Here is an 18,309-nt window from a genome sequence, read left to right as displayed (position 1 = left end):
GCCTCTCACTGTTGCGGCCTCTCCTGTTGCGGAGCACAGGCTCCGGACGCGCAGGCTCAGCGGCCATGGCTCACGGGCCCAGCCGCTCCGCGGCATGTGGGATCTTCCTGGACCGGGGCACGAACCCGCGTCCCCTGCATCGGCAGGCGGACTCTGAACCACTGCGCCACCAGGAAAGCCCACATACAGACATTTTAAAACATTCTTTTCCATTACAGTTTATCCTAGGATATTGAATATAGTTTCTTGTGCCCTACACCTTGTTGTTTATCCATCCTATATATAATAGTTTAAATCTGCTAATCCCATACCCCCAGTCCTTCCCTGAGAAAGGATATTTTCTACACCGACTCAGTCCCAACTCTGAGAAACATGGCTGCATTTGTTTGAATATTAAAATTTATTGTTAAATAGAAAATCTTATTATTCCCATGAAATCCTAAAGGTTTTTAAGCATTCACCTTCCACTCCAGAGTCCAAAATCCTAGAAAAGCCCTTCTTCTGCTCCAGGAGGGGATGGTAGGGTTATCCTTCCCCCTATTCTCACCCCACTCCCACCCCAAGCGTAACCAGTGGACAACAGGGGCATCTTGGTGGCCCCGGGGACTGAGGCTCTTTCATTGCTACAGAATGCTAGAGACACATGGGAACCTGAGTGACCCACCATCCCAGCTGGCCTGAGACTGTCCCCGTTTTAGCACCGAAAGCCCAGTATCTCAGGAAATTTCTCAGTTACCCTGCCAGCAGGTCAGGAGTTGCTGGTCAGAGGCTGTCCCTCTCCACAGGGCAGCTGCCTCCTGACTTAGATAGAGCCTCTGTTCAAAAGGCTTCTTGATGTGGGTGTCTCCACCTACATCCTGCCTGTTTCAGCCAGTTCTCCTGGCTTTGAGTTCTGTTTGATATCATCCACCCCATCCCATGACTCCTTGGATCTCAGCTACAATCAGTCTCTCTTGGCTGTTCTTGGTACCTCCAGCCCAAGGACACCAGGTTAGTTTCCAAGAAGACCCACAGTTTAGAAAGAGTTTTTAACAACTGTAAGTTACCTGTAAATTTCACAGCTATCCATTCTGATGATAAAGAATATTTACTTCTTGTTGTTTTCTTTAGATCTATGTCATTCCAAAATGCTTGAAAACTGTACAGCATCAATATTCACTGCCCTTTTCTGAGCCCTCTTAGCTTCAAGTAAAAGCCCGAGTTGGGGATTCGAGTTTTGATTTTGTTTCTGGTCCATGGGAGTCCTGGAGGGGTAAAACATATACACAAAACAAAAAGGAAATGAGCAACGTTCACTGCTCTTCAGCTGGGTTTGGGGGTTTGTTGCTGAAGCGTGCCTGCAGCTTTAGATGGGCACGTCGGTCCATCAGCAAGAAGGCTGGTTTGGACTGCAACCTTCATTCATTCATTCATTCATTCATTCAACAAATATGCATTGCACACTGAGGTGCTTCAGAGATGAAACTAAACAAAAACGCGGCCAGCACTCACTAAGGCTCTGGCCTGCCGTTACTAACCCTCATTTCTGCTTCTGTATCCTCTGTGTCCTGCACATAGCCGGGTAAGTGGGAGTTTAATGAAAAAATATAGGGCTGAAGGAGAGGAAAAAGTCTTTCCTTGATCATTGTGGGGTCCTGGGGTCTGAAAACTAAACTGACAAAGATGAACAGGAGAAAAGCGTATGCATTTATTTAACGGAAGTTTTACGTGATCTGGAAGCCTTCATAAGGAAATGAAGACCCAAAGTGACAGTTAGACCTGAGTGTTTTGTGCTGGGTTTAATAAGGAGCGTCCAGGCATGGAGGAATATGACAGGTGAAGGAGTATGAGTGTATTAAACTGGGGGGATCTTAACAAGGTCTGTTTGTTAGGGTTCTTCTTGGCGTCTCTCTGTCTTTAGAGATAAGGATGCTCTTTTCCTCCAGGTAAAGGGAGGGCACCTCTCACATGAGGTTTTATGACCTGTTTCAGGGAAGAAGGGCAAGTGGCGTAGAGGTCAGCGTAAGTTTCCAGCTGTATTTTCTCAAGTCCCTTCAGCTTAAAATACCCAATACGTCCAGGTGCCCTATCTTGGAGTAGCACATTCTGAACCCCATCACGGCTCTGGCAATAATGATGCCATTGTATGTAATCGAAGAGCCTGTTGTTGTACAATAGATAAGCAGGGGCAGAGATCAGTAAAACCAACTCCATCCTCTACCGCTGCCCCTCCCCCGCAAAGCACCCCCGGCACACCCCTCCTTAACAGCAGCCAGGGTCTTGATGCCGGGACCTGGTTTCCAAGACGCATCAAGCCATTTGTAAGATGGCACTAAAATGAATTCTCAAGTCCTCCGTTTATTCAACACAGTAAACAATCCTTGTATCACAGGTCCTGAGTGCAAGCAACAGAATTTTCATCTTTGAACTCCATCACAAAGGGCCTGTGTGCTAAGAACATGGCAGTTCCCTGAATCACGGGGAAGGCTGGGTCGCTGGGTTTGGGAATGGGCAGGGAGGAGAAGAGAATGGCAAAAACAGGCACAAAGCAGGACTAATGTGGTCGGGGGGGCACTGCTGAGCTGAACAAGGTAGGTACCCGAGTCTCAGAAAACAGCATCCCAATGACGGAGCGTGGTGATGTGTCCCCCACCGGCTGCACCAAAAGAGGCAGGGAAGAACTGATACCTCTCGCTCTGGTGTGGCTTTTGCAGCCATGCCCCCTCCCCAAGATATTACAATGGAAGGAAGGGGCCCTGCCCCAGCGGAAACTGGATGCAACAGAGATGGGTAGCCCCGAACATACTGCAGCTCTCCTGACAGGCTTTGGTTGCATCTTTGTAACTAGGCTTCTTCAAGTATCAGTACTACTCAGGGGTGCAGGCAGCCTCTAGAAGCTGGAACAGTCAAGGAAGCTGAATCTCCTCTAAAGCCTCCAAAACAGAACGATACTTTGCCTTGACCCCAGTGAGACTGATTTGGGGCGTCTGGCGTCCAGATCTGTCAGAGAATACACTTGTGTTGTTTTAAGCCACCAAGGGTATTACAGCGGCCACAGGAAACCAAAACACTTTGCATGACAAGCAGGAAGGTAGAGAGGGGCCAAGGGGCTCACTTGTCACATCCCAGGAACACAGACCCTGCCTCCTGCTGGGGAGCATCGTCCTCACGTCCCAACCCAGAACCTCTACCTAAGTGGGAGAGTCCTCCGGGGCTCAGTAGAGCTCTGGGACAAGCGGTGGTCCTTCATTAGCTCCAGAAGGACGGCTCACCTGCCCTCAGCCTCCAGCAGACAGGGCATCTTATGGCTGTTCTGAATCTGGCGACACTCGCGCTTGCCAGGGCCCAGGGTGGGAAGGCCGTAAGAGCTCTCAGGGCTGATCTGGGTGCCGCCACAGTTCCCGTGAGTCTGAACTAGCGTATCCATTGTATGAACAAGCGCATATTGGAAACATCCAGCTCAGAGTAGGAGCTGAGCTACAGGCTAGAAAGGTAAACAATGGTGCTGCTCTGAGAGCAGCCGCTGTTACTCAAGGCATTTTGATCCCAGAGCATCAGGCACACGGGCCCGTCACAGGTATCCTCTGAAAGATGCACAGACAAGCCCAGGTGAAAATGAAACATTTTCTGCTCTTTTTGTTCCAGCCTCAGCCCAAATGTATTTATCTCAACACTTCCCAGCACAGTGGGGTGTGAAGCAGGGGAGCGGAGAGAGGAGACGTCCCAGCGACTCATCATAGGGGAGGGTAATTGGGTCAAAGCTCCTGTTTACTGGAATGGCTTTCCACTGACACACACAAAAGTTCTGAAATAAAGGAGGCCTGTAATTGTTTGTTTCCTTTTGCTTTTTTGGTTACAACAGTAAAAACTGTCCTTCAGACTTAGCCCCCAAAGACATCAGAGCTCGACAATGACGAATGGGGAACAGATGTTTCTGGGCCGTCAGAATGGCAGCTTCCTCCTTGACACGTGGACTCCAGGATGCAGGTCACTGTCTGGCCTTGAAGGCCAGACAGACCAGGCCTAGCAGCCAGGGCTCGGGCTGTAAGGGGGTGTGGGACGATGGGCCAGGCTTCCCCGGACCAAGTTGGGCAACTCGGGGTTTTTAACTGCCTTGGGGATAAGCGTACGTGCCTTGAATGAGGAGCTAGGACAGACCCTGACTTCCCAGCAGGGGTACAGCTCAATGTACAAAGTTCTTGCTCCCCAAGGCCTCTGAGGCAGGGGACAGAGGACGATCTGCTCTTCTCAGGGCCTGGGGGCCAGCTCTGCAATTCTGTGCCACCCCCCTTCCCATGTCACTTCACTCCCCCACTTCCCTCTCCCTGGAAACCCCACCTGGCCAGCCTGCGGATGGCAGATGAGGGTGGACGGATCAGGGCTTACGGCCAGGCAGACTCTTCCTCTCAGAGGTTCCCCACCTCATCCAGTCTCTGGTCCCCAGCGGCACCGGCCTCCCAGCAGGTCACCCCATGGTTCTCCAATGGCCTCAGTACCTGCTACTTGGGCACCTGCTGCCGGTGTCCTTGGGGTGTTCAGTGGGAAACCCGGGGTTCTGGAGGGTCTAAGAGAGTGCAGTGGACATGACCATGCCAACTCCCAGGGCAGCTGATACCAGAGGCTTGGGGGGCAGCCCACCAGGAGCCAGAGGGGACCCTGCCACATGCCCTGAGGTTCCTCCACATTCACAGCCCCTCCCCCACCCACCAGGAAACAGCAGCAGGGGTTGAGGTCACCCTACACCCTCTTTCCCGCCATACTCACAACATCACGTGCAGCGGCCCCATCTCCACTCCTATTAGGAACCACTGAGACCTACCGTGTGCCAGGCTCTCGATGCCAGCGGCTAGGTTAAGAGGCAGCCCCTGCAGTCCAACTCCCCGGGTTCAAATCCCAGCTCCGGACACATCATCCTCCATGTGCCTGCGCATTTCATAACCTCTGCGTGCCTCAGTTTCCCCATCCTTAAATGCTGAGAAGTTTAGTACTTTCCAGGGGGGCTGCTTGTGACTATTAAATGTCAAGTGCTGGGCGCTGGGCTGACACGTGGGAGCGCCAGTTACAAGAGGCTCAGAAAGTGGAGCGCCTGGCCTCAGGGGTGGACCCAAGTGGTCGGGCGGGTTGCCTTCCGGCCACGGACCCCACCCCTGCGAGCCTTCAGTGGGCTGGCAGTGCGCATGCGCGGGCCGGGCGGTCCATGCGCATGCGCACCAGCTCAGGCCGGGAACGCTGCTGGGAGCAGCATCCTCCCACCGAAGGTTCGGAGCAGAGGGCAGGGGTACGAGGGGGCGGCTGGAGCCCAGTTCGCTCTTGCGAAGCACTTCCTGAGCTGCACGTTCAGTTACCACAAAATGAGTCAAGGTCCCTTTCAAGTGGCTTGCTGAGCTTCCCTCTGATCTGGCACGGCCTCCCCGGGATGGACGGGCCGCAGCCTTTCCTGGTGAGCTGTCAGGCCCCGCTCGGAAACCCCTCCACTGGGCACTAGCGCTGGGCCCTGCACAGGCACTGCGTCACTTCTCCCCTGCAACAACCCCACGGGGCAGGGTTTAGTCTTGTCCCCATTTTAGAAATGAGGAAACTGAGGCTCAGAGAGGTTAGGTGAGTGGCCTTGGACCACACAGCTAGTCAGGGTCAGGGCTGGGATTTGAACTCATGCCTGTCTGGCTCATAACCTGCACGCTCTTTCTCCGGGCTCACTGTGGTGAGGGGAGGCCACATTCACTTTGCCTGCCTGGGTCAGAGAGAGGCCTGGAAGCTCTCATTTGTAAAATGGAGACGCTGGGGAGGTGAGACTATGGAAATGGAAGGATTAGAACCAATTTCTCACAACCCAGGAGGAAACAGGGGACTGTACTTTCTAGGCAGGAGATACAAGGGCCCCACTGATAGGGGTAGTGTCTCCCTGTGGACTGATTCCTCATAAGAAGGGGGTCCCTTTGCCCATAAAATGTCTCATCTGAGGGAATTCCCTGGCAGTCCAGTGGTTAGGACTCCACGCTTCCGCTGCAGGGGGCACGGGTTCCATCCCTGTCGGAGGAACTAAGACCCCGCAAGCTGCTGCGCTGTGGCCAAGAAAAGAAAAAAAGTCTCCTCTGAAAGACCAAGGATGAGGGAGAGAGCCACAGAAGGCTTTCCCTGAAACCTGGCTTTAGGAGCAGGCACCTGCCTGGGTGGAGGGCGAGCCTCACCTGGGAAGGCCCTTCATCCTGGGGTGGGGAGGTGGGGGGAAGGAAGATGGGGCTCCCCAGCTCTGCCAGAAATGCATGGCCCCAAGGCCCGTGTGGGTCCCACCACAGGGAGGTCCTTTTGGGCCCCTGGGAACGAGGGAGGGCTTCTCAGTGGTTCTCGGGGAAATAAGAAAGAAAAAAGGAAACAGGTGCATTTGAAACACAAAGACGGCCTGTGGAAAACCCACACTAGCCAAAAGGGTCTGAGTTGTGCTGCTGGGGACTTGGGTCTTTGTTTTTGCTTTTGTCATTGTTGTTTTGATTCAGTTTAGGAGTTTTCTTAGTAATCACCACTAGGAAAGTCAGGTGGCCACACAAATGGAAAAAAAGAGAGAGAGAGAGAGAAAAACAAAACGGGGTGATAACAACAGATCAACAAATCTAAGGACATTTTCACAGGACTCGCCCATCGTTTTGAGATGGAAATGAGTCTACGCCTAAAGTCACATCTTTTTTCCTGATTCCCTTTGTCTTTTTTAAAAACCAACTTTCAATTACAGAAATAATTCACAGCCTCCTCGTAAAATACTACACATTATAAATAAGGCTCAGGAACCCCTTGACCACTGCCCCGTGGAGGGGCAGAGGCCCTCCCCCATCAACCGCTGTGTTCCATATGCTGGAGGTCTTTTCCGACTGGATGGAGCTTTTTAGGCCTCTCATTATTTACTGCTTAGTTTTCAAGAGTGGGCTCAAAGCCGGTGGCTAAAGCATGTGCTTAAAGAAGCTTGTCCTGTAAGTCAAATCACAAGCTTTGCCACAATGCCTAGCTCCTCGCAAGGACCCAGAGAGGTCTGAATTGCTCCCAGACGCTTCCTCCAAACAAGCACTCAGCCTTCATTGCAAAGCTCTCTCACACACCTCCCCACCAGCCCCCATGCTCCCAGCCCAGGCTTGCAGGCATCAGCATTTCTATTGTAGAGATGATGCACCAAAAGCTCCTCAGAGCTAAGTCTTGCCCCAAACTACCCTCCCTGGATGGTTTCTCCGCAACAGCAGTGACTCCCGACCTCAAGTCCTGCCTTCTCACCGAGGTCTCAGAAGGTGATGACCTTCCGGGCATAAATGTCCCGTATCCGTGCTCCCATCAGAGTCCCTACATTTCCTGACTAAAGCCAACTGTTCCTGTGTGAGGCTTCATGAAGCTCTGAGTCTGTGTTCTTATGGAGATTTTCCACCTAGCACAGGAGACTCTTGAGGTTCTGGAACATTCTAGCAGATCATAAATACCAGACCTTCAAGCAGCAGGTTGTAGAAACAGAGGAAAGAGATGCACCAGCCTCCACGTCAACCCTGTCCTTCTCACACCCTCCATGCTGACCTCATCCACACTGGCTCATGGGAGACACAGTGTCCAGAGTCCCGGACCGGACCGCAGTGTTGCTCTGAGGATGCAGTGGGCTATTGTGTGCGTGGTAGCAGCTGAGGTGGGTGCCCTCAAGTGGGAACAGGTGGGACAAGAGGTAGAAAAGTAAGACAGTGTGAAACACTTTAGGACCTGGGTGTAGAACAGTCTTCCCAGAGTGCAGACACCACGCTCTACACGCAAAGGACTGTGCCCGAGGTCAGGCCAGAAGGGGAGACTAGAACTGCTTCCCCTTCCTGGGGGTTAATAGGATTATTAGCACATTAAAGGCCCTGAGAAGTCTTGCCGTAATGGAAACAGTTTAATTCTCTAGCGCCACGTTTCCAGAACTTACTAGTCCAGAGGACTCTTTTCTGGCAAAACGCTTGTCGCTATGTCTCTGTGGAACACATGTTGAGACCTGCTGGTCTGGCTATCTGGGGATTGTAGCAATGTTGGCCGCAGTGCTTCTTAAACAGTTGTCGACTTCTGCCCCCTTACTGCAAGGGCCCTGGCTCCCGCCTTGCTTCTGATAGGTTAGACCCAGTGTCTAAAACCCTAGGGTATTTTAATGATGGCTTGAGTTTCAAACTATAGGGTCTCAGCCTGTGGCCCCTGGGCCAAATCTGGCCCACTGCCTGTCTTGGTAAATAAAGTTTTATTGAAACACAGCCACTCCCATTCTTTTCCATATTGCCTCTTACTGTTTTTGTGCTACAGTGGTAGAGTTGAATTGTCATGACAGAGACTCACAAAGCCTAAAACCTTTACTATTTGGCCCTTTAGAGAAAAATTTTGCTGAACCCTGTTTTAAGAGAAAATCAAAACTTACCTGAAGGGCTTCCCTGGTGGCGCAGTGATTAAGAATCCGCCTGCCAATGCAGGGGGCAGGGGTTCGAGCCCTGGTCTGGAAAATTCTCACATGCCGCAGAGCAGTTAAGCCCGTGTGCCACAACTACTGAGCCTGTGCTCTAGAGCCCGCAAGCCACAACTACTGAGCCCACGTGCCATGACTACTGAAGCCCGTGCCCCTAGAGCCCGTGCTCCGCAACAAGAGAAGCCACGACAATGAGAAGCCCGCGCACCACAACGAAGAGTAGCCCCCGCTCGCCTCAACTAGAGAAAGCCCGCACACAGCAACGAAGACCCAACGCAGCCAAAAATAAATAAATAAATACAAACTTACCTGAAATACTGACTCTATAAAGCCTCAATATCATGGAAACTTTAGACTCTAAATCCCTATAATTTGGCCCAATGCAGTTGTGCTGTGGTAAGTTGTTGGTATTACTGGCCCACACAAGGGTGTGTGTGTGTGTGTGTGTGTTAGGAGGATGAGAATAGAAACAGGGATGGGGAGGGAGGAAAGTTTTACGGCTTAAGAATGTTGAATCTGGAGTCAGAGTGGGGCTCAAATTCCAGCTCCATTACTGTCACCCCATAATAAGCCTCAGCTTGATCTCAGGTGAAAAACACGGAGACAATTCATCACCTGGACAAGATTGTTATGGACAGTGAATAAGGTCACATGTGCAGAGACCCTCTGCCACCTCGCAGAAGACTCGGCATTTCTTATTAAGTGTGCCCAACATGCATTAAGAGCTCAACAAATATGGCTTCCATCCAGGAATTATTCAAGGGACCCATAATCATATTTGAGGGGCTGGCACCATCTGGGCAAGACAAAAAGCCCCGCTCTTTCCTGATTGGATGTTAGGTGCTAATAATTCAAGTCACCTCCTGGGTGTGACCCTCAGCCCCGTTCTCAGATGCCATGTGTGGGCATCAATCACGTCACACGTACCTAGGGAACACCCAGCTACTCCATGCATAGACCACGTGACCGCCTGGGAAGCAGATGGTCCTGGAAGTGTAACCCACAGACTGAAGACCAGTGGGCAGAAGCAAGGTGTGAGCCACTTTTATCCTGGCATTCGTGATGGGGGACATTTAGGATTCCGGAGGGCAAACGGAGCAGGGCTGCTCTCTGTCACCCAGCAAGGTCTGCCAGGAGAGACGCTGGTGTTTACCCGCCGCATCCTTTAGCTTCTATTGCACTCACTTGCGTTGTATATTTAATGGGGAGATTTGCTGAAGTGGTTACTAAGCCACAGGGAATAAAGGAAGGGAGCGGGGAGCCCCTCTCTGACCCTGAGGTTGGCAAAGTCACCTCCTTAATCAGACCTGTGCTGGGCTACGACGTTATTCACGTTTAGGGCATCAAGCCTGGAAACTACAATTGTAGCAGGAGCTAACTGGAGTACAGACAGCCTGTTTCTGCCATAGATTTATGATGTTTACTCAACGATGGATGGGAACTTTCAGGGAAAGGATTTTCCCTCCCTCTCCTCACAGTACATTGTCAGTCCACAGTGATCAAGGTCCTGACTTGGGGGTGAGTGTACAGAGCCTTTTTTTAAATGTCTTCATGGGCGAGAAGAACAGATCCTGTATCTGACCTTCACCGACTGTTCAGCGCTAAGCCGAAGGAGCTGTCAGCGGGACGAGGGTTTATCGCGGGACTGAAGGACCGCATTGCTTTGCCCGAGATGCCCTATTGGGTGCCATCCACACAGGCCCGATGTTGAAACAGGAGCATCTGGTCGCTGTGCCGCCGCGCCAGAGACTTGGAGAATCCCCGACAGAGGCCTCCACGCTCCCTGCCGAGGGTTTGTTTTCAGCTTCTTGGAGCTGATTGCTGGTGACTCCAGAAAAGGGAGGTCTCCCGTTTCCCAAGTTTTCGTACCTCCTTTCTGTGATGAGACACAGAAAAAAGGAGAGCCGCGTGTTTCTGTGTCAGTCTAGGCAGAACAAGCCTTCTGGACCTACAGAGTGAGGGAAAGGCATCGACTCTCAGAGGGGAGCCCCTTTCTGGAAGTAGGTTCCTTACTCGCGTCCATCCTGCACTTGGACCCGGAGGAGAGGAAATGCGCAAACCCTAAAGCGCTCAGGAGCGTTTATCTCCCCTGCTCTGGTCCTGCTGGTCTTTAGTTGTATGACTTTGCCTTGGGCCTGGTGATGGGTGATAAACTGGGGACAATAATACCAACCACATGAGGTGGTTTCACAAACTAAGTTCACATTTTAAACAGTTTGGTTAAATAAACCCACTCCGAGTACCAGCCTTGCCGCTTCCTAACGGGGTCGTTTGGGGCAATTCGTTTGCCCACTCTGAGTCTTCATTTCTCCATCTTGAAATGGGGAGGAATGGGCCATGGATGAGTGTATGGAAGTGCTTTTTTAAAAACAAATATGCTCAAAGGTTTTCAATAAACATTATTTTCATGTCTCAATTTGATGGAAAGATGTATTTCTCCTTGAATTTAAGGAGGAATCAGAGGAGATCGTACAAACACTGGCATAAATCAAGCTAAAAATCTATTTTTACAGGCACTGGGAGGGGGGGATCTAAATGACACCCCAACATGTTACTCTTAGAGGATTTGAAAGTTTTGCCTAATTTGAACCCTGTAATTTCACAACCTTTTCTTTAAGAGAGGCCCAGCTTTCCAGTACTTGTGTTTGTTTGTTTTGTCATTTAAGCCAGTGTGGTGCAACAGATATAAAGTAGGCACTACTTTTTTCTTTTTCTTTTTTCCAGTAAACACTAGAATTTTCCTGTTTGAGCTCAATATAAGAAACAGGGAGTATTTGCCACACTCGGGGAGCCCTTTTCCTAACAGGGGTTCAGGAAAGGAGAGCTGAAGGAGATTCAAACGTGACTAGCAGTGGTGAGGATGAATTGTTGGGGAAGATTTATTTACCAGTGGAAGGAATACTTTCAAATATACTTTTCTCGGGGCACACCACAACTTCCATACAAGTATTTATGTAACTTTGCAAAGCACTTTCGAGATAGAAACACACACGTGCACATACACAGGCGCTATATTTAGTAATACTACCCATGCAGTCTTTGCTTTTAAAACTCCTATTTCATCATCTGGCTGGACAGCCAGCAGCCTAGTCATTACTAGGAACCCAGGGAGGAAGAGCCCTGTAGATACTAGAATCAACCACCCAACCAGAGCAGGGACAGCAAGCACCACCACAACTAAATGACTTTTTCAAGATTACAAGCGCATCCTAAAACAGCACACAATTTTTCCAATTTCAATATTGCAAATGCAAATCAACAGATTTACAAAACCAAAACAGACTCACAGACATAGAAAACAAACTTATGGTTACCAAAGGGGAAAGGGGAGGGGGAGGAATAAATTAGGAGTATGGGATTAATAGATAGATGAATAGATTAAGACACTCCAGTATGTATAAAATACATAAACAAGGACTTGCTGTATAGCACATGGAGTTATATTCAGTATCTTGTAATAACCTATGATGGGAAAGAATCTGAAGCTGTGCATCTGAAATCAGCACAACGTCAACCATAGTAAATCAACTATAATTTAATAACTAAAATGTTTTAAAGAAAAGTAGTCTGAAATGAATCAAGAGAAAAAAAAGTATGAACTGCCGGCAACTGAATTTCTCAAAAATATTTTATTTACAAGTAAAGCCTCACAAATGACTATTCAGACTCACCAGTCCCAGCAAACGTTGCACTGACGGATACCCTTGTCAACTAGAAAGGTCAGAAAATGAAGGAGAAGTTTCCGTTCTGTAGTATTTACTGACGTCTCCCCTTGTTTGATTTGGGAGAATGGTGATTTACAGAGCTATTGCAGTGTGTGGAACAGTTTGCTGGTAATGCAAGCTCAGGCCTTCCAGAACTAAACCTTCAGATGAGTTGCGGGGGACCAAAGACCTCCTTAGGCTTTTCTGCAGAGTAGACTCATATGTGTGTATGTTTATAACATTTACAGAAGTGAGGTGCCTGGAGAACAGGAAAGGGGTGCTTTACAACACAGATAAGCTCTGATTAGGAGTATGAGGTCATCCATCAGATAAAAATATCATACACACAACCTGGATTTTAGCCCATTCTTTAATTTATTCTGAAAGACAGGAGGGGAGAACGATGGGAACCCAGAGCCTTAGGAATTGACTTCCCACGAGCTGCCTCTCTCAATACATTTTGTGGTTTTCTTCAATCACATCTTTAAAATTGGTGGGAATAAAAATTGGTGCAGCCACTGCAGAAAACAGCATGGAGGTCTCTTAAAAAACTAAAAATAAAACTGCCATATGACCCAGCAATTCCACTCCTAGGTATATGTCTGACAAAGCCAAAAACAATAATTCAGAAAGGCACATGGGCCCCAACATTCATAGCAGCACTATTTTCAATAGCCAAGATATGGAAACAACCTAAGTGTCCATCAAGAGATGAATGGATAAAGAAGTGTTTAATACACAATGGAATACTACTCATCCATTTACAATAACATGGATGGACCTGGAGGGTATTATGCTTTGTGAAATAAGTCAGACAGAGAAAGACAAACACTGTATGATATCACTTAGCTTTGGAATCTAAAAAATACAACCAACTGGTGACTATAACAAAAAAGAAACAGACTCACAGATATAGAGAACAAAACTCGTGGTTGCCAGTGAGGAGAGGGAAGGGGAAAGTGGTAAGATAGGGGTAGGGGATTAAGAGGTACAAACTACTATGTATAAAATAAATAAACTACAAGGATATATTGTACAACACAGGGAATGTGGCCGGTATTTTACAATAACTATAAATGTAATATAACCTTTAAAAACTGTGAATCACTATGCGTACACCTGAAATTCATATAATATTGTACATCAACTAAATCGCAATAAAAATAAACAAACACATAAATACATAAATAAATCAATAAATTTTTAAGGTTTTGGCACTTTGTTTCATCTTCTCTGCCCCCTTCTCCTGTGCTTCTTCCTCCTTCTTCTAAGAGGGCAGCAAGAAACTCTCTTAGAAGTCCTTTCAACCCTGCCCTGTATCTTAGGAGACTTGAAACATCATCAGTGTCCTTGGCTTCCCTTCCAATGGGGGCATGACTTGAAAGGTAGGCTCTGCCAGCCTTCACCCGAGAGACACAACAGCTGGAGGTATAAAAGTCAGGAGAGGAAGAGTTTTCGGAGGTTGGGGTTGCTGTCGGGTCTTAGGAACATTCAAGGACTTGCCAGCATCCACTACGAGGCTGATGCAACTCCATCACAACTTGATATGGAGAGGGTTTCTCTCTTCTTCCAACTATTTCAAAGCAAGTTACAGATCTGGTGTTTTGACCACATCTCCCTGAGGCTTCACAGCCCAAAGGTTCTATCTTCACTTAACAGTTAAGAAAATTACAGGGTAGAGGTTAAATGACAGTTTCAAGTGAAAAGCTCATGCTACAACCTAGATCTTCCTTGTTCTGGTTAGTTCCCTGTCCTGGTTCTCCTTTATCACAAAATACTCTTGCACAATCCACCCACGGGGACAGTGTTAGTAAACAGTGATGGCTGTGAGCCACCTGCCTGGAGAAAGAAAGGCTATTACATGTGTACATTAAGGCTCAGCCTTTGCTGTCAGGACTTCAGATGCCCTCTTGACTTCCATTAACATCTCAGAAGTTACAAGGGCTGGAAATGGACCAAGATGGTAGGCCAGGGCCTGAATCTCCAGGGAGATGAAGTTCGGGGAGTTTCTAATTATAAACAACAAACTGGAGTTTGGATTGGTTGCTTTTCTTGTCTCAGAAACCTTCTAGAGAATGACTTTTCTCCCTTTATTGTGTGAGGTTTGCTATTTTTTGAATTGGTGTGTTTATACATTTTAAAGTGTTTTTCATCAATTTTCGGTGGCCAAGCGTCTCCTGAAGGCAGAGTTAAGAAGCAGAAAAATGAAGCTTTTAATCATGCACGAGACTGACAATTAGCTAATAAAAATCCTTTTTTTCTTCCTATTTCCTCAAAAGGCAGTTCTCAGAAAAACAATTCATTTACTGTATGAACCCTGTTTACCAGCAAGGTTAAAAGTTCAGGAAAAAGAAAGACATCAAAATATTTACATTAAAGCAAATCGACGTCCCTCTACCACGTCTGGCTCTGCAGATTCAGGATCGGGCCCTTGTCACACTGTCACAGCAGAGGAAACTGTGCTCTGGCTGGCTAGCCCTGCACTGCTCTGGCTCACTCTCTCTCTACCCACTTTTTTTTTTTTTTCTTTTCCTGAGACCGCTGTCTCTGCTTCCTTTGCTTTCTAAATCTTTTCTTCCTTTTGCTATGATTTTACATCTTAGGTCATTAGGACCCCATCTGAGTATTTTTGCTGATGATATATTTCTAGCACTTCCTGATACATTTATTGTTTTTTAAACCTCAATTTTTATGCGTTAAAATAATAGGATGATGGTCACCATTTATTGACTCTGTACTCTGCGCCTGGCATTAGGCTAAGTGCTTTCATACATCGTTGCAAATACCCTCCTAGGTCGGCGTGGGAAGCGTTATCGTCCCTAGTTGATGATTTTGGAAACCGAGATTCCAAGAGATCAAACATGCAGACCAGAGACCCTGCAGACCAGACCTGGGGCCCGACGGATCGAGTTCTGGAATTTACAGCATCTCCATTTCTCCAACTCTAGAGGAAGGGCCCCGGCACTGACCATGCCTTCAGAAGTACTTTCCGGGGTCATTCTTGCCTCGGGAAGAGACAGGTCAGGGAAAGTCAGGTGGCCCTCAGCTAACGTGAGCAATGCTCTTCCAGAGGGGACAGCAGGTGAGGGCTGGGCAGGGGAACATGCCGGCCATGGGCCAGGCCAGCCGTCCTCGCCCGTGGTCAGCATCTAGCCACTGTGCTGATCACTGTGGAAACCTGGCCTTGACCAAGAGAAGGGCCCCGCCTGGCTGCGCTTGGCGGCCTCTGCAGTCGGTCCAGGAGGATGCAGTACCGGGGTGCCAGCTGGGGACGCCGAGCTGAAGCGAGAAGGTTATCTCTCCTCACGCACGGACACCGGGCAGGAAATGTGGAGTAAGGAGCGCTCCTCGAGTGCCCCAAGTCAGTGAGAGCAGGGCAGAGGGAAGTGGCTTCCAGAGTGATTCTGCCCTGAGTACATCCTTCTTGAGGTCCTACTGTGTGCCAGTCGCCAGCTGGGCGTGAACAACATGGCCCGGGCCCACCCTCGAGGGCTCCGGGTGCAGGTGGCTCAGGGCCTGGGCTCACCGGGCCCGGAAGGTGTCCCCATACCTTCCATCCACGTCACCTCTCAGAGTGGCTTCCCCAAAGTGCTGGGGCGGGGGTGGTGGTGGGAAGAGGCCTCCCTTTCCGCGGTGTCAGGTGGGTCTGAAGGAAGACTGCCAACGACCCCCAAGGGCTCAAAATCACCCCCCACACCTACCCATTTCCACACACAGACACACCCACCCGCCACCTGCACACACCGTGGACACACACACACACCGCAACACGCACACGCACACACCGACCACAGAGAGTCAAAGGCACAAACACATCACACACACACACCCAGGCCTCCACGCCCACTCCACCTGTGCGCCCTGCGAAGACACCCGCCACACACGCAGGATCACGGGTGCTCACGCCCCACAGACACCTGTACCCACGCCACACACGTGCCATCCCCACGTCCGGGCTTATGCACGTGTACACGTACACACCACACAGAGCACACACAGCGGTGCCCATGCCCGCCATCCACGCACCACGCCCACATCACACACCCGCTCCACACGCACGTGCCACGGGCACCCAGCTCACGTCTGCCCACACACCACACCACATCACACACACCACACACACAAGCGCGTATGAACATGCTCGCACCACAGACACGCACACCACCCACACGTACCACACGTGCACCCCGCAATACTCACATGACCACACACACACACACACACACACACAGGTGTACATGCATGCACTCATTCTCACTCCCCCGGTTTTGACTCTGCTAATTCTAGGGCAGCCCTGCCAAAACCGTGGATAAGCTGCCAAACCCCTCTCCTTCTGGAAGGGGTGACAGTTGTGTGCAGGAATTAGTGTTTATAAAGCAACTTCTTGGGAAAATTAAAAAGCAGATATAAGGTGACCTAAAGATAGAGCGCCCACTATTTTATTGTCCGAACCAGGACATGTTTGAGAGTGAAAAGCAGAGCGGAAAGGAATTAACAGGCACTGATTGATGTCTAACTGGCATGGATGGGGTCGTCCTGGGCAAATACGGCAAATGGTTTCCTCCCCTAAAGGGACTGTCGCGTTGCGCTGCCTCTAGTGGCTCCAAAGGTGAAAAAGATAATGGAATCAGAACTGGTAGGAGCTGGAGACAGGACACTAGTAGTTTTGGATGATAGATTTCTCTAATTTTTACTTTTCCTTCTCAAATGGCAGCGAGGACCACTTCCACCGGCGGCACTCGTTTCGTGGTTCCTTATCCTGGACCCCTTCTCCATCTCATTGATTCTTGAATGGCCCCGCCGTTAGCCGAGGGCTGGGGGCCTGCCCGGGGCCCCAGGAGCCTCTGTCTAACTGATTTCCTCACCCACCCCACGAGCTCCTCAGAAGAATAAAGACCAAATTCACTTTACTAGCCTTTCTTCAGCACCTACGTCAAGCAGGCATATGTTGGGCTTTGGAGGTGAAAGGTGTGACCACAGAGCTCTGACCTCAAGGGGCCCAGAGAGCAGAGCAAACAGCTGTGCTCTCCGGTCCCCTGGGATCTTGTTGAAAACCAGATACTGGTGCCAAGGGGCCAGGGTGGGGCCTCTGCCTGTTTCACCCACCCTCCCACCACACTTTGAGAATTAGGCACTTTTCAGAGAACAGGTGTGTCCACATCCTGAACCTTTTGCGACTGAGGATCCTCACCCAAGGCTGGCAAGAGGCAGGACCACCATGGTCACTGAGTTACCCCAGAAGATGCTCGTGGGCTGCCACCCTCTTGCAGGGTTGCTGCAGCAAGAAGGGGACCAGGACCTCGCACGGATCATTTGATTTCCAATTGCCCCATTTTCCACGATGCTCTAGGATCTTCCTTCCAACTGGCACTTACCATTCACAGTCCTTCGTAAGGAAAAAATGGCATTTGCTTGTTGTACATATTTAGAAAATGTAACACGGAGAGGCGCCGTGAGAGAGATGAGCGAGGCCAGACTGCTCTGGATTTCAACCAAGACGAACCATCACGTTCCTAGTTTTGTGCCTTGAAACAAAGGGAAACTCGGTTTTCTTAGCTGAAATGAAAGGATAATAATCCCACCTCTGTGGCCGGTTATGAGGACTGGAAATAATGTTGTGAATCACCAAAGAGCTGGGATGATTCTCAAGGTGCACCTTTATTAATCCATCTACTAAGCCAGTCATTACTGAAAACGCAGTACCTGGAGACCTGGGAAGATCGAGGCCGGGACTCCCAGCTGAAGGATGGGGTGTGGAGGGGCTGTGCCCCATTCCCAGCCATGGGGACTCAGATGGCTTCTGAGATCCGGGTAAATCATGGGAAAAGAGAGACAGACCCGGGATTACAGAAGTGAGAGCATCACGCATAGGGAGACCTTCACAAGGGAATCCAAGTCTCACATCTGGAGACATCGGTGCTCCCCAGCCGTCTGTGAGTCAAGGCTAGACTTTCCCCAGGTAGACTCCCTGCCACTGAATCAAAGCAAATGTGACTCAAAAGTACTCCAGTCTTAACAAAAAGGTACTTCAATCTAGAAATTTCAAGTAGAGCCATTTATCAGAAAGCCTCAGCCTCCATAAGCACGCTGCAGCTCGCCTAAAACTATGAAACCCTCATGGCTTTTGATAACGGAGTCAGAACCCAATGTGGGGGTTCACAGGAGTGAAGCCGGGCC

The 18,309-nt window shown here is 49.5% G+C and overlaps 1 long non-coding RNA gene across 3 annotated transcripts in view; it reads right to left on the bottom strand.

The window, feature by feature from the left end:
• Positions 1 to 18,309, bottom strand: part of LOC112399048 (uncharacterized) — a 260,149-nt gene that overhangs the window by 181,632 nt on the left and 60,208 nt on the right. For 2 of the 3 annotated variants that reach the window (XR_003003146.1, XR_003003148.1), the window contains exon 2: positions 1,047 to 1,244. The exons of the other annotated variant lie outside the window; for it this stretch is intronic. This is a non-coding gene — a long non-coding RNA (uncharacterized LOC112399048). The remainder of the gene's footprint in view (positions 1 to 1,046; positions 1,245 to 18,309) is intronic. 3 annotated transcript variants of the gene reach the window in all.

The sequence above is a fragment of the Neophocaena asiaeorientalis genome, unplaced genomic scaffold, assembly GCF_003031525.2.
Source record: "Neophocaena asiaeorientalis asiaeorientalis breed wild unplaced genomic scaffold, Neophocaena_asiaeorientalis_V1.1 scaffold114, whole genome shotgun sequence".
Lineage (NCBI taxonomy): Eukaryota > Metazoa > Chordata > Mammalia > Artiodactyla > Phocoenidae > Neophocaena > Neophocaena asiaeorientalis.
The sequence above is the reverse complement of the archived record's forward strand: the minus strand, read 5'-3'. Positions and strand labels throughout refer to the sequence as shown.